Consider the following 16,752-nt stretch of genomic DNA (forward strand, 5'->3'; position numbering starts at 1 on the left):
CTTCCTCGATCCATCGATTTCAGATTTGCATGAAAGTCATGGATCCAACCAAAACGAACAGCGCAATATCTATGGACAATGCCGAAAACTTTTCATTTGGGCACATTTGGAGATCTGAAAATTGACGTAATCCCAAACAACCTGTCTTCCAGAGAAGAGCAATTAAGCGTTAATGCATTAACCAATAGAATTGATAGCAAGTACCATTGGACGTTTTCCAAACAAAGAACAGGCAGGGTTTGGATAGCACCTAAACCAGTAGTGACTGTGCATCCTTACTATTCCTGAAGAATTTATTCCAGGTTCTTATTAATTTAAAGCTGCAAAATCACAAATTAACCTTGGTTCGTTTTTGAACATCTGTGATGGAAAACTTGCTTTTACTTTAAAACGCGTTCAGTTCCCAAAATAAGAGGCGGTTTTTGGCGAAAAACTTGTAATATTGACGTTCTTACGCTTATTTTGGCTACAAGTACATAAACATAAGAATATCAGAATTCTGAAGCCCACCAGCTCCCGGAATTGTTTTTGTTTTGGCTCCCGGAAATTTGAGCGTAAAAAGCCGCTGAGTTTTTTAATGAGTGATTCTAATAAGCGAAGTGTACTGTATAGGCAACAATTGTTTTCTAATTAAGTAATTGGATCGAAAATTTTGCGAAATTTCAGCACACCGTTGTAATAAAATTCAATCCTCTTATTAAGATGTATACAGGTCAGTGAATCACGACTGTAATTATTCAGTACCGATAGCCGAGCGCTGCAAACATATGCATTTCCATTCCCTATCTCTCTCTTGCTGGTGTTCGATAAAGGGAATCAGTATTCACTTAAACACCGCTTTTTCTTTAATCCTGGAAAACACCCAGTCGTTTAGTATAGCTTGTTTCCAATACCTCTAGAGCAGCGGTTTTCAACCTTTTGACTAACACGTACCATCTAAACAAAAATTGAAAACCTTTAGTACAACCACTGCAAAAAACAACTACTACCACCACCACTCTTAAACAAAGCTGAGAGAGCATAAATTCATGAATTTAGAAGTTAAAAATACTTTACTTCTATGCGTACTAACTATTTTTCTCTTGCGTAAAACAGGTTGAGAAACCCTGCCCTAGAGTACTCTTTTGCTAGTTTCAATATAAAGGTATTCTGTCGCTCTCAACTTCGAATAAACAGTGTCTAACAGGGACTAAAGGCTACCCAACACCCCACTCGGTCTTGGTTCTAAATACACTAGCCGAATTTTCTGCTATACCTAATTTATTGGAGGACGACTTAAATGAGAAAAAAAACTGAATGAATTACAAAACAGCTTTTATCAGCCACAAACTGTATGTTCTGGATTTCAAGAATCAGTCTTACTCCATTTTAAGTTTTAAAAGAGGCGGAATTGAGTTTAATAGGCGGTTTTTCCCGATGATTAGTAAATATTTGTTTTGGCTCGGGGAAATTTGAGCGTAATAAGCCGCTGAGTTTTTTAATCAGTGATTTTAATAAGCGGCGTATACTGTATAGGCAACAATTGTTTTCTAATTAAGTAATTGGATCGAAAATTTTGCGAAATTTCAGCACACCGTTGTAATAAAATTCAATCCTCTTATTAAGATGTATACAGGTCAGTGAATCACGACTGTAATTATTCAGTACCGATACCCGAGCGCTGCAAACATATGCATTCCCATCCCCTATCTCTCTCTTGCTGGTGTTCGATAAAGGGAATCAGTGTTCACTTAAACACCGCTTTTTCTTTAATCCTGGAAAACACCCAGTCGTTTAGTATAGCTTGTTTCCAATACCTCTAGAGCAGCGGTTTTCAACCTTTTGACTAACACGTACCATCTAAAAAAAAATTGAAAACCTTTAGTACCACCACTACAAAGTACTACTACCACCACCACTCTTGAACAAAGCTGAGAGAGCATAAATTTATGAATTTAGTAGTTAAAAATACTTTACTTCTATGCGTACTAACTATTTTTCTCTTGCGTAAAACAGGTTGAGAAACCCTGCCCTAGAGTACTCCTTTTGCTAGTTTCAATATAAAGGTATTCTGTCGCTCTCAACTTCGAATAAAGAAATCTAGTTCGAACAAACAGTGTCTAACAGGGACTAAAGGCTACCCAACACCCCACTCGGTCTTGGTTCTAAATACACTAGCCGAATTTTCTGCTACACCTAATTTATTGGAGGACGAATTAAATGAAAGAAAACTGAAAGAATTACAAAACAGCTTTTTTCAGCCACAAACTGTATGTTCTAGATTTCAAGAATCAGTCTTACTCCATTTTAAGTTTTAAAAGAGGCGGAATTGAGTTTAATAGGCGGTTTTTTTCCGATGATTAGTAAATATTTGTTTTGGTTCGGGGAAGTTTGAGCGTAATAAGCCGCTGAGGATTTTAACGAGTGATTCTAATAAGCGGCGTATACTGTATAGGCAACAATTGTTTTCTAATTAAGTAATTGGATCGAAAATTTTGCGAAATTTCAGCACATCGTTGTAATAAAATTCAATCCTCTTATTAAGATGTATACAGGTCAGTGAATCACGACTGTAATTATTCAGTACCGATACCCGAGCGCTTTAAATCCAGGAACCAAGTCAAGGACTAATAAAGGTCAAACGTAAAAGTTGTTGATATTTGATTCTTCTATTTCATTACGCTGTGGAACCAGCCGATGAAATACATTCCCAGTTTGTATGATGGCAGCCCGTGGATAATTTTATTTTAAAACAATTAATCTTAAACTATATCGAACATATTATTCACTTGAAATTTAAACTGAAATTATAAAATTGTGTTGTTAATTTTGGTATTATGTTAAACAAACATGAAAAATATTTTACTACAGCATTCATGTTCAGAATTAGTATTTCACACAGCAAATAATTAAAATATCAAATGTGATTTTGATTATTAATTAATTTTTCTTATGTTGCATGTTCCAACAGTTCTTAAAATTTATACCTTGATCTACTGTTCTGGAGCCACAGGTCAAACCGGAGGTCTGACTCAAAAATAGCAGACTTTGAAGCAACCGCAATTTGATATTCTTAATATGACACTTGACATGTTTTAAGAAATACACCCATGTGCATAAATTAAGGATAATGCAAAATCAGACAAAGAAGTTTTAGAAGGGAAACAAATTTGACTTATTTGTAAAGCTTATTTATTAAGCAAAAGGTAAAGGTTCTTTTCCAGGGAGCAAATTACAAAAAAAAACCTATTTACAAAAAACCCATATTACATGGTTGGTATGATTGTTTATACATTGTATGTCTCCCAGACGATGCAATACAGTCCGTACAACGCCTAGGCATACTGAGTATCAAATTATCAATCTGATCTTGGGATATATTACACCACTCAAAAAGCAATGCTCTCCGAAGTTGGGTACACATGTCGGAGGAGGTTGACGGGCTGCAACTCTTCGGCCAAGCATGTCCCACACGTGCTCTACTGGATTCAAGACCAGTGAGAGTGCTGGCCAGTCCATACAGGTGATAACCTCCGATTGAAGGCATTCGCTTACGATGTTTGCACGGTGAGGACTGTCGTTGTCATCCATAAACACAAATTGTGCGCCCATGGCGCCCCGAAACAAACGTACATGTTGTTTACCAAATTTATACCCTGAAACATTCGAATTATTGTTAAGAGTTCGGTATAATCCAATAGCTTTCATTACAGATATAAAACAGGCCTTTTTACAGATTCTCATACATGAAAAGGATCGGGACGCAATGGGTTTTCCGAATTCCCTAATGATGAAATCATTTCTCCTGACATATATAGGTTGACTAGAGTTTTATTCGGAATAAATAGTATCCATTTCTATTAGCCGCTACCATTAAACATCATCTGAAAAAATATAATCAAATTTATCCTACAACGGTTCACTTTTTAAATGAGAACGTATATGTAGATGGTGTGATAGGAAGCCAACGAACAATCAATGAAGCATTAACTACGAGTCTAGAATAGGTCCAAATATTTAAGGAAGCAAGTATGCAGCTTCACAAATGGCATAGTAACTCGAGACAATTACATGAATTGTGGGTAAAACAGGGTATCGTTCCAGATGAAAATCCTGAAGATTTTAATAGAGAAAATTTCCCATTTATGGTCTTAGGTATGGCATGGGATAATTCAAAGCATTTACTGTATTTTGATGTTCGGAACGTATTGTCTTTCACATCTAAACCAATAGAAACAAAACGATTTCTTCTACAGGTGTTGGGTCGGATATTAGATCCGAGTGGAATTTTAGGACCTTTCACTGTTAGAATAAAGTGCTTAAAATAGAAGATTTTGTCGTCACAAATAGATTGGGATGAACCGTTGCCTGAAGATTTGTCCTCTGAATGGAGAAAGTGGTGTGAAGAGCTACCTCAAATGGCTGAATTCTCCATCTCTCGTTACTTTTTCATGCAAAAATCAGACAAAGAATTTTAATGTCGAAAATCTCGAATTACATTGCTTTTCAGATGTAAGTGTCAAAGCCTATGGTACAGTCGCATATTTCGTTTCACGACAGAAAATAAAGAAATCAAAACCGCCTTTGTCTCTTCTGAAAATAGGGTGGCCCACTAAAATCCCTTACTTTACCGAGGTTAGAATTAATGGGAGCATTATTATCACTTATGTTAGTCAGCAATATTCTTAAAACACTGAAATTGAAAATTCCGTGCTATTTTTGGACAGAGTCAACAATTACCTATTTTTGGATCCCAAAACAATCTGAAGCCTTCAAACCCTTTGTTAGGAATCGTGTCGAAGAAATACAAAAATTGAGTTCACTTCAAGATTGGCATTATTGCGCAGGTTCGACAACCCTGCAGATCTCGTATCTGGGGGAACGAAGATTTCCGAGTTAATAAACGAGACCATTTGGACGCAAGTTCCTCAGTGGCTTCAACACCCTCTGGAACTTTGGACAAGATTAGATATTAAAGAAACAATAGATGAAAACAAGCTGGAATACCAAAAGGGATACGATGACATACATGAACTTAACCTTTTCAAGACGGTATGGCCATTATAGTGGCCATAGAGTCCTCTCTTTGAAAAGACGGGGTTGTCCACTTTAGTGGCCATGTCTTTTTCCCCCTTTTTCCAGGATGAAAAGTGAGGTGAAATGTGAAATTTGACGTCCCTAGGGTTTTAACCACTTATCTCTTTCAAAGGTCTTCCTTATGCGACATAGATGCACCCCTCTGAGAATCCGTTAAACTACACACAAGAATCTTTGTTGCAAATAGGAGGTGATTTCTTAAAGGGGGAAAGCATTCGGTTCAAGATTCCCCGTCCTTTGTTAGCTTTTACTGCTACCAAAGCTCCGGCCTCAAATGGTTAAATGTACAATCAAAAAAGTCCCGATTATCTTTTCGATATTTAAAATATAGCAAATTGGAGAAGGTGTTAAGAGTCACTGCTTGAACAACACGTTTCATTAGAAAATTAAGAAAAACTAGCGACATTCAAGGAACTCTCACAGCTGAAGAGTTACAAGAAGCAGAAAATTTCTGGACAAGATCAGAGCAAAAGAAGGTTTTTACCGAAGAATATAAATTCCTTAAAGAAGTTAATTCGGTTGGAAAAAATTCTCCTTGGCACAATTTTCTTCCTTACATTGATGAAAAGGAAATCATGAGGTTGAGAGGAAGATTGGAAATTTCTGACTTCTCACTAGATAACAAACATCCAATAATCCTACCTAAATATTCCCAACTGACGATACTAATTGTACGCAAAGAACATGAGAAGATAATGCATTGAGGAATTGCTGCAATTTTAGCTAAAGTCAGATCACGTTTCTGGATTCCTAATGGATGACAGTGAGTCAAAAAAGCATTAAAAGGTTGTATGATTTTCCAAATTATATAGCTAAACCAGCAGACCAGATGACAGCACCCTTACCAAAGGATAGAATCTAAGAAACCGCTCCATTTACAGTCTGCGGAATTGATTTCTCCGGAAGTGTTCACGTAAAGAATTCTAAACACACTAGAAAACTCTATACCGTTTTGTTCGTTTGTGCAGTAACCCGAGCTGTACACTTAGAACTTGTATCAGATATGTCAACAGAATCCTTCTTACTTGCATTTCGTAGATTTTTGAGCAGAAGAGGAAACTGCGTAATCATCCACTCTGACAACGCCAAGACCTTTAAGAGGAAAAAGAAAGAACTTGAGAATTTTTCATATGTTTTAAAAGATGACAAATTCAAGAATTTCATTGCTAAAGAAAGAATCCATTGGAAATTTATAATCGAGCGAGTCCCATGGTGTGGAGGGTTTTATGAGAGACTTGTTAGATCTGTTAAAGAATGTTTAAGAAAAATCGCAGGAAAAGCATTGTTGACTTTCGAAGAAATGTCTACATAATTGTCGAAGTGGAGTCAGTTCTTAATTCACGACTTCTAAGTTACGTTTACAACGACAATGACGAGCCACAACCGTTGACTCCAATGCACTTCCTAAACATTGGACAAACTGATTTAATGAACTCCTATTAATTTAATCATTAAATTCAATAGTTAAAAATATTTTCAACTTAACTAAACAAGTTTAACTATTGAATTTAATCATTAATTGGAAAAAAAGAAAATAGCATAACTAAATCGTTAAAGTTCAAAATATGTAAAGTTCAAGAGGATATAGATGTTGAACAGTACGTTCTAAAGTCTCATTATCAGTTTTTAATTCGAATGATCGGACGTTACATTCACGTCCAGGAACAGCTTTTATGATTCTACCAAGTTTCCATAACAGTTTGTTTTTATTATCTCCTTCAACTAAAACAACATCTCCTACTCTTAGTTCTGGTTGAAGTTTCGGATTCTTAAAGAAATGGGCAGTTCTAAGATCTAATAAGTATTGTTGCTTCCATTTGCACCACAACTGTTTTAACAGCAATTCTTGATAACGCTTTCTTTTTAACAGCGTGTCTCTTGTCGTTTCGCTACCGATGATTCTAGCAAAAGTCAAAGGATATTTCAAATCACGTGTTCAGAAGGGGAAGCGTTAAGCAAGCCAATAGATATATTCCTAACGCCATCTCTTGGCGATATCAAAGAATATTCCTTAACAGGTATCCAGCGAGTAAAATGCAGTACACAGTGCCGCCATGTCTTGCAGCAATAACAGATGTAATCCGATTGGGCATCAAGTTGAGATCAGCATGAATGACATATATGTGTGCTTAATTCTACGCGGATTCAAATCTATGCACAGAGTTCAACCAGAGAAACAGCAGTGGCTCGGCAACCCACTATCTTCTCTCAATAGATCAGTGTTCCGAAACATGTGGTGGCCAGCACAACAGTCAAACACAGTCTGTACCTGTGAAGGTCAAAACAACACGGACAACAAGATGTTGCGAATTATTTTGTTGAACAAATGCATACCGCAGTACTGAAATGTAGGCCTAAACATACAGTCCATGTGGACGTTTGCTACATTACCCTAGCCAAGGTTTTGACATTTTGACAAGTCGATATACGATCACGCAAGAACAAAGGACAACATGTTTGTCTTCTCAGGCATTAGTGCCCGGACCTGTGAGAACCTACATGGTGTACTGGTGTGGTCTTCCTCGATCCATCGATTTCAGATTTGCATGAAAGTCATGGATCCAACCAAAACGAACAGCGCAATATCTATGGACAATGCCGAAAAAATTTCATTTGGGCACATTTGGAGATCTGAAAATTGACGTAATCCCAAACAACCTGGTCTTCCAGAGAAGACCAATTAAGCGTTAATGCATTAACCAATAGAATTGATAGCAAGTACCATTGGACGTTTTCCAAACAAAGAACAGGCAGGGTTTGGATAGCACCCAAACCAGTAGTGACTGTGCATCCTTACTATTCCTGAAGAATTTATTCCAGGTTCTTATTAATTTAAAGCTGCAAAATCACAAATTAACCTTGGTTCGTTTTTGAACATCTGTGATGGAAAACTTGCTTTTACTTTAAAACGCGTTCAGTTCCCAAAATAAGAGGCGGTTTTTGGCGAAAAACTTGTAATATTGACGTTCTTACGCTTATTTTGGCTACAAGTACATAAACATAAGAATATCAGAATTCTGAAGCCCACCAGCTCCCGGAATTGTTTTTGTTTTGGCTCCCGGAAATTTGAGCGTAAAAAGCCGCTGAGTTTTTTAATGAGTGATTCTAATAAGCGAAGTGTACTGTATAGGCAACAATTGTTTTCTAATTAAGTAATTGGATCGAAAATTTTGCGAAATTTCAGCACACCGTTGTAATAAAATTCAATCCTCTTATTAAGATGTATACAGGTCAGTGAATCACGACTGTAATTATTCAGTACCGATACCCGAGCGCTGCAAACATATGCATTTCCATTCCCTATCTCTCTCTTGCTGGTGTTCGATAAAGGGAATCAGTGTTCACTTAAACACCGCTTTTTCTTTAATCCTGGAAAACACCCAGTCGTTTAGTATAGCTTGTTTCCAATACCTCTAGAGCAGCGGTTTTCAACCTTTTGACTAACACGTACCATCTAAACAAAAATTGAAAACCTTTAGTACCACCACTGCAAAAGACAACTACTACCACCACCACTCTTAAACAAAGCTGAGAGAGCATAAATTCATGAATTTAGAAGTTAAAAATACTTTACTTCTATGCGTACTAACTATTTTTCTCTTGCGTAAAACAGGTTGAGAAACCCTGCCCTAGAGTACTCTTTTGCTAGTTTCAAAATAAAGGTATTCTGTCGCTCTCAACTTCGAATAAAGAAATCTAGTTCGAACAAACAGTGTCTAACAGGGACTAAAGGCTACCCAACACCCCACTCGGTCTTGGTTCTAAATACACTAGCCGAATTTTCTGCTATACCTAATTTATTGGAGGACGACTTAAATGAGAAAAAAAACTGAATGAATTACAAAACAGCTTTTATCAGCCACAAACTGTATGTTCTGGATTTCAAGAATCAGTCTTACTCCATTTTAAGTTTTAAAAGAGGCGGAATTGAGTTTAATAGGCGGTTTTTCCCGATGATTAGTAAATATTTGTTTTGGCTCGGGGAAATTTGAGCGTAATAAGCCGCTGAGTTTTTTAATGAGTGATTCTAATAAGCGGCGTATACTGTATAGGCAACAATTGTTTTCTAATTAAGTAATTGGATCGAAAATTTTGCGAAATTTCAGCACACCGTTGTAATAAAATTCAATCCTCTTATTAAGATGTATACAGGTCAGTGAATCACGACTGTAATTATTCAGTACCGATACCCGAGCGCTGCAAACATATGCATTTCCATCCCCTATCTCTCTCTTGCTGGTGTTCGATAAAGGGAATCAGTGTTCACTTAAACACCGCTTTTTCTTTAATCCTGGAAAACACCCAGTCGTTTAGTATAGCTTGTTTCCAATACCTCTAGAGCAGCGGTTTTCAACCTTTTGACTAACACGTACCATCTAAACAAAAATTGAAAACCTTTAGTACCACCACTACAAAGTACTACTACCACCACCACTCTTGAACAAAGCTGAGAGAGCATAAATTCATGAATTTAGTAGTTAAAAATACTTTACTTCTATGCGTACTAACTATTTTTCTCTTGCGTAAAACAGGTTGAGAAACCCTGCCCTAGAGTACTCCTTTTGCTAGTTTCAATATAAAGGTATTCTGTCGCTCTCAACTTCGAATAAAGAAATCTAGTTCGAACAAACAGTGTCTAACAGGGACTAAATGCTACCCAACACCCCACTCGGTCTTGGTTCTAAATACACTAGCCGAATTTTCTGCTACACCTAATTTATTGGAGGACGACTTAAATGAAAGAAAACTGAATGAATTACAAAACAGCTTTTTTCAGCCACAAACTGTATGTTCTGGATTTCAAGAATCAGTCTTACTCCATTTTAAGTTTTAAAAGAGGCGGAATTGAGTTTAATAGGCGGTTTTTTCCGATGATTAGTAAATATTTGTTTTGGCTCGGGGAAATTTGAGCGTAATAAGCCGCTGAGGATTTTAACGAGTGATTCTAATAAGCGGCGTATACTGTATAGGCAACAATTGTTTTCTAATTAAGTAATTGGATCGAAAATTTTGCGAAATTTCAGCACATCGTTGTAATAAAATTCAATCCTCTTATTAAGATGTATACAGGTCAGTGAATCACGACTGTAATTATTCAGTACCGATACCCGAGCGCTTTAAATCCAGGAACCAAGTCAAGGACTAATAAAGGTCAAACGTAAAAGTTGTTGATATTTGATTCTTCTATTTCATTACCCTGTGGAACCATCCGATGAAATACATTCCCAGTTTGTATGATGGCAGCCCGTGGATAGTTTTATTTTAAAACAATTAATCTTAAACTATATCGAACATATTATTCACTTGAAATTTAAACTGAAATTATAAAATTGTGTTGTTAATTTTGGTATTATGTTAAACAAACATGAAAAATATTTTACTACAGCATTCATGTTCAGAATTAGTATTCCACACAGCAAATAATTAAAATATCAAATGTGATTTTGATTATTAATTAATTTTTCTTATGTTGCATGTTCCAACAGTTCTTAAAATTTATACCTTGATCTACTGTTCTGGAGCCACAGGTCAAACCGGAGGTCTGACTCAAAAATAGCAGACTTTGAAGCAACCGCAATTTGATATTCTTAATATGACACTTGACATGTTTTAAGAAATACACCCATGTCCATAAATTAAGGATAATGCAAAATCAGACAAAGAAGTTTTAGAAGGGAAACAAATTTGACTTATTTGTAAAGCTTATTTATTAAGCAAAAGGTAAAGGTTCTTCTCCAGGGAGCAAATTACAAAAAAAAAACCTATTTACAAAAAACCAATATTACATGGTTGGTATGATTGTTTATACATTGTATGTCTCCCAGACGATGCAATACTGTCCGTACAACGCCTAGGCATGCTGAGTATCAAATTATCAATCTGATCTTGGGATATATTACACCACTCAAAAAGCAATGCTCTCCGAAGTTGGGTACACATGTCGGAGGAGGTTGACGGGCTGCAACTCTTCGGCCAAGCATGTCCCACACGTGCTCTACTGGATTCAATACCAGTGAGAATGCTGGCCAGTCCATACGGGTGATAACCTCCGATTGAAGGCATTCGCTTACGATGTTTGCACGGTGAGGACTGTCGTTGTCATCCATAAACACAAATTGTGCGCCCATGGCGCCTCGAAACAAACGTACATGTTGTTTACCAAATTTATACCCTGAAACATTCGAATTATTGTTAAGAGTTCGGTATAATCCAATAGCTTTCATTACAGATATAAAACAGGCCTTTTTACAGATTCTCATACATGAAAAGGATCGGGACGCAATGGGTTTTCCGAATTCCCTAATGATGAAATCATTTCTCGTGACATATATAGGTTGACTAGAGTTTTATTCGGAATAAATAGTATCCATTTCTATTAGCCGCTACCATTAAACATCATCTGAAAAAATATAATCAAATTTATCCTACAACGGTTCACTTTTTAAATGAGAACGTATATGTAGATGGTGTGATAGGAAGCCAACGAACAATCAATGAAGCATTAACTACGAGTCTAGAATAGGTCCAAATATTTAAGGAAGCAAGTATGCAGCTTCACAAATGGCATAGTAACTCGAGACAATTACATGAATTGTGGGTAAAACAGGGTATCGTTCCAGATGAAAATCCTGAAGATTTTAATAGAGAAAATTTCCCATTTATGGTCTTAGGTATGGCATGGGATAATTCAAAGCATTTACTGTATTTTGATGTTCGGAACGTATTGTCTTTCACATCTAAACCAATAGAAACAAAACGATTTCTTCTACAGGTGTTGGGTCGGATATTAGATCCGAGTGGAATTTTAGGACCTTTCACTGTTAGAATAAAGTGCTTAAAATAGAAGATTTGGTCGTCACAAATAGATTGGGATGAACCGTTGCCTGAAGATTTGTCCTCTGAATGGAGAAAGTGGTGTGAAGAGCTACCTCAAATGGCTGAATTCTCCATCTCTCGTTACTTTTTCATGCAACAATCAGACAAAGAATTTTAATGTCGAAAATCTCGAATTACATTGCTTTTCAGATGTAAGTGTCAAAGCTTATGGTACAGTCGCATATTTCGTTTCACGACAGAAAATAAAGAAATCAAAACCGCCTTTGTCTCTTCTGAAAATAGGGTTGGCCCACTAAAATCCCTTACTTTAGCGAGGTTAGAATTAATGGGAGCATTATTATCACTTATGTTAGTCAGCAATATTCTTAAAACACTGAAATTGAAAATTCCGTGCTATTTTTGGACAGAGTCAACAATTACCTATTTTTGGATCCCAAAACAATCTGAAGCCTTCAAACCCTTTGTTAGGAATCGTGTCGAAGAAATACAAAAATTGAGTTCACTTCAAGATTGGCATTATTGCGCAGGTTCGACAACCCTGCAGATCTCGTATCTGGGGGAACGAAGATTTCCGAGTTAATAAACGAGACCATTTGGACGCAAGTTCCTCAGTGGCTTCAACACCCTCTGGAACTTTGGACAAGATTAGATATTAAAGAAACAATAGATGAAAACAAGCTGGAATACCGAAAGGGATACGATGACATACATGAACGTAACCTTTTCAAAACGGTATGGCCATTATAGTGGCCATAGAGTCCTCTCTTTGAAAAGACGGGGTTGTCCACTTTAGTGGTTATGTCTTTTTCCCCTTTTTTCCAGGATGAAAAGTGAGGTGAAATGTGAAATTTGACGACCCTAGGGTTTTAACCACTTATCTCTTTCAAAGGTCTTCCTTATGCGACATAGATGCACCCCTCTGAGAATCCGTTAAACTACACACAAGAATCTTTGTTGCAAATAGGAGGTGATTTCTTAAAGGGGGAAAGCATTCGGTTCAAGATTCCCCGTCCTTTGTTAGCTTTTACTGCTACCAAAGCTCCGGCCTCAAATGGTTAAATGTACAATCAAAAAAGTCCCGATTATCTTTTCGATATTTAAAATATAGCAAATTGGAGAAGGTGTTAAGAGCCACTGCTTGAACAACACGTTTCTTTAGAAAATTAAGAAAAACTAGCGACATTCAAGGAACTCTCACAGCTGAAGAGTTACAAGAAGCAGAAAATTTCTGGACAAGATCAGAGCAAAAGAAGGTTTTTACCGAAGAATATAAATTCCTTAAAGAAGTTAATTCGGTTGGAAAAAATTCTCCTTGGCACAATTTTCTTCCTTACATTGATGAAAAGGAAATCATGAGGTTGAGAGGAAGATTGGAAATTTCTGACTTCTCACTAGATAACAAACATCCAATAATCCTACCTAAAAATTCCCAACTGACGATACTAATTGTACGCAAAGAACATGAGAAGATAATGCATTGAGGAATTGCTGCAATTTTAGCTAAAGTCAGATCACGTTTCTGGATTCCTAATGGATGACAGTGAGTCAAAAAAGCATTAAAAGGTTGTATGATTTTCCAAATTATTTAGCTAAACCAGCAGACCAGATGACAGCACCCTTACCAAAGTATAGAATCTAAGAAACCGCTCCATTTACAGTCTTCGGAATTGATTTCTCCGGAAATGTTCACGTAAAGAATTCTAAAGACACTCGAAAACCCTATATCGTTTTGTTCGTTTGTGCAGTAACCCGAGCTGTACACTTAGAACTTGTATCAGATATGTCAACAGAATCCTTCTTACTTGCATTTCGTAGATTTTTGAGCAGAAGAGGAAACTGCGTAATCATCCACTCTGACAACGCCAAGACCTTTAAGAGGAAAAAGAAAGAACTTGAGAATTTTTCAAAAGTTTTAAAAGATGACAAATTCAAGAATTTCATTGCTAAAGAAAGAATCCATTGGAAATTTATAATCGAGCGAGTCCCATGGTGTGGAGGGTTTTATGAGAGACTTGTTAGATCTGTTAAAGAATGTTTAAGAAAAATCGCAGGAAAAGCATTGTTGACTTTCGAAGAAATGTCTACATAATTGTCGAAGTGGAGTCAGTTCTTAATTCACGACTTCTAAGTTACGTTTACAACGACAATGACGAGCCACAACCGTTGACTCCAATGCACTTCCTAAACATTGGACAAACTGATTTAATGAACTCCTATTAATTTAATCATTAAATTCAATAGTTAAAAATATTTTCAACTTAACTAAACAAGTTTAACTATTGAATTTAATCATTAATTGGAAAAAAAGAAAATAGCATAACTAAATCGTTAAAGTTCAACATATGTAAAGTTCAAGAGGATATAGATGTTGAACAGTACGTTTTAAAGTCTCATTATCAGTTTTTAATTCGAATGATCGGACTTTAGATTCACGTCCAGGAATAGCTTTTATGATTCTACCAAGTTTCCATAACAGTTTGTTTTTATTATCTACTTCAACTAAAACAACATCTCCTACTCTTAGTTCTGGTTGAAGTTTCGGATTCTTAAAGAAATGAAGAGTTCTAAGATGTAATAAATATTGTTGCTTCCATTTGCACCACAACTGTTTTAACAATTCTTGATAACGCTTTCTTTTTAATAGCGTGTCTCTTGTCGTTTCGCTACCGATGATTCTAGCAAAAGTCAAAGGATATTTCAAATCACGTGTTCAGAAGGGGAAGCGTTAAGCAAGCCAATAGATAGACTCCTAACGCCATCTCTTGGCGATATCAAAAAATATTCCTTAACAGGGTATCCAGCGAGTAAAATGCAGTACACAGTGCTGCCATGTCTTGCAGCAATAACAGATGTAATCCGATTGGGCATCAAGTTGAGCTCAGCATGAATGACATGTATGGGTGCTTAATTCTATGCGGATTCAAATCTATGCACAGAGTTCAACCAGAGTAATAGCAATGGCTCGGCAACCCACTATCTTCTTTCAATACATCAGAGTTCCGAAAAATGTGGTGGCCAGCACAACAGTCAAACACTGTCTGTACCTATGAATGTCAAAACAACACGAGGTTGCGAATTATTTTGTTGAACAAATGCATACCGCAGTACTGAAATGTAGGCCTAAACATACTGCCCGTGTGTACATTTGCTAGATTAAGCTAGCCAAGGTTTTGACATTTTGACAAGTCGCTATATGATCACGCAAGGACAAAGGACAACATGTTTGTCTTCTCAGGCATTAGTGCCCGGACCTGTGAGAACCTACATGGTGTTCTGGTGTGGTCTTCCTCGATCCATCGATTTCATATTAGCATGAAAGTCATGGATCCAACCAACACGAACAGCGCAATATCTATGGACAGTGCCGAAAAGATTTCATTTGGGGCACATTTGGAGATCTGAAAATTGCAGGAATCCCAAACAACCTGGTCTTCCAGAGAAGAGCATTTAAGCGTTAATGCATTAACCAAAAGAATTGATAGCAAGTACCATTGGACGTTTTCGAAACAAAGAACAGGCAGGGCTTGGATAGCACCTAAATCAGTAATGACTGTGCATCCTTACTCTTCCTGAAGAATTTATTCCAGGTTCTTAGTCATTTAAAGCTGCAAAATCACAAATTAACCTTGGTTCGTTTTTCAACATCTGTAATGGAAAAGTTGCTTTTACTTTAAAACACGTTCAGTTCCGAATATAAGAGGCGGTTTGAGGCGTAAAACTTGTAATGCTGGCGTTCTTACGCTTATATTAGCTACAAGTACATAAACATAAGAATACCAGAATTCTGAAGCCCACCAGCGATCAAATGTTAAAGTCGTTGAACACTGGTAGTTTGATGGGTTAAATTCCGCTCGCAAGGTCTAGCTCCATACACTTTTCCGTTATTTTCTTCATCTATAAAGGAGTAATAGCCAGTTTCTCTCAGAGAGGCCCCACTAGGCATCTCTCGTATTAGGCAGAAAGTTTCCCATAATTAAGTAAACCAAATTAAACCACAATTCTCGTTACTGTAATCTGGCTAAATTAAAACCGTAAAGGGTTGATCTTCGGTTATTCTTTCATGTTTAACTATGACAGCATACTGTTTATCTAACTACAATTATGAAATTAATAATCAACAGAAAGCAGTTAAAGCAAACCACTACCATCGTTATTTTGGCCCCAAAAATCTTCTAAGCTGCCTTTATTTCCCTTTTAGTTTCTGAAAAGCAGAGATCTCCGGTGTTGGTGTGTAGTATGTCGGCGAAATTTCTGTCTGCTGCTATTTTTTGAAAACAAGAAAGGGGTTTTAAGAGCTGAAAAGAATACATTTAAATTGAAGGGGGCCAATAAGTAACGCTAAAGAGTTTATCCTTCTCCAGGAAACTGTTTAGATACTGTTTTCTTGTCACAGGGAAAGCTACAAAATTTTAATGGGTTTATATATATATGCATTCTATACATAGAGTGGGACTATACATAGAGAGAGATTGGCGACGAAATTGGTCTGGGTGCTAAATTACTGCATTCTAAAGCTCGTTTTAAAGTTATTCAAAGTTTTGAGACCATATACTGATAAGTATAGTCTGATAAATTTCCCATTGAAGAAAGACTCCTATTGAACATTGAAGGAAAATAATTTACTTTTAAGTAACTAATTAATGCATCGCACTAAATTTGTGTTTTATTTATTTCGATCATTGATATCAGAATAGGAAATGAGCTACTGATAAGAAGTAGAAAGAAAGAAATTTTGGGCATTACTTTTACATTTTCAACGTGTGTAAACATATGTTGTTATTCCTTAATAATAGATCAGTTAATTTTTGTCCTCCTTGTAAAATTCCAACCTTTGAGTTA

The sequence above is a fragment of the Stegodyphus dumicola genome, chromosome 4, assembly GCF_044657685.1.
Source record: "Stegodyphus dumicola isolate Sdum_Otavi_A_Nest chromosome 4, ASM4465768v1".
Classification (NCBI taxonomy): domain Eukaryota; kingdom Metazoa; phylum Arthropoda; class Arachnida; order Araneae; family Eresidae; genus Stegodyphus; species Stegodyphus dumicola.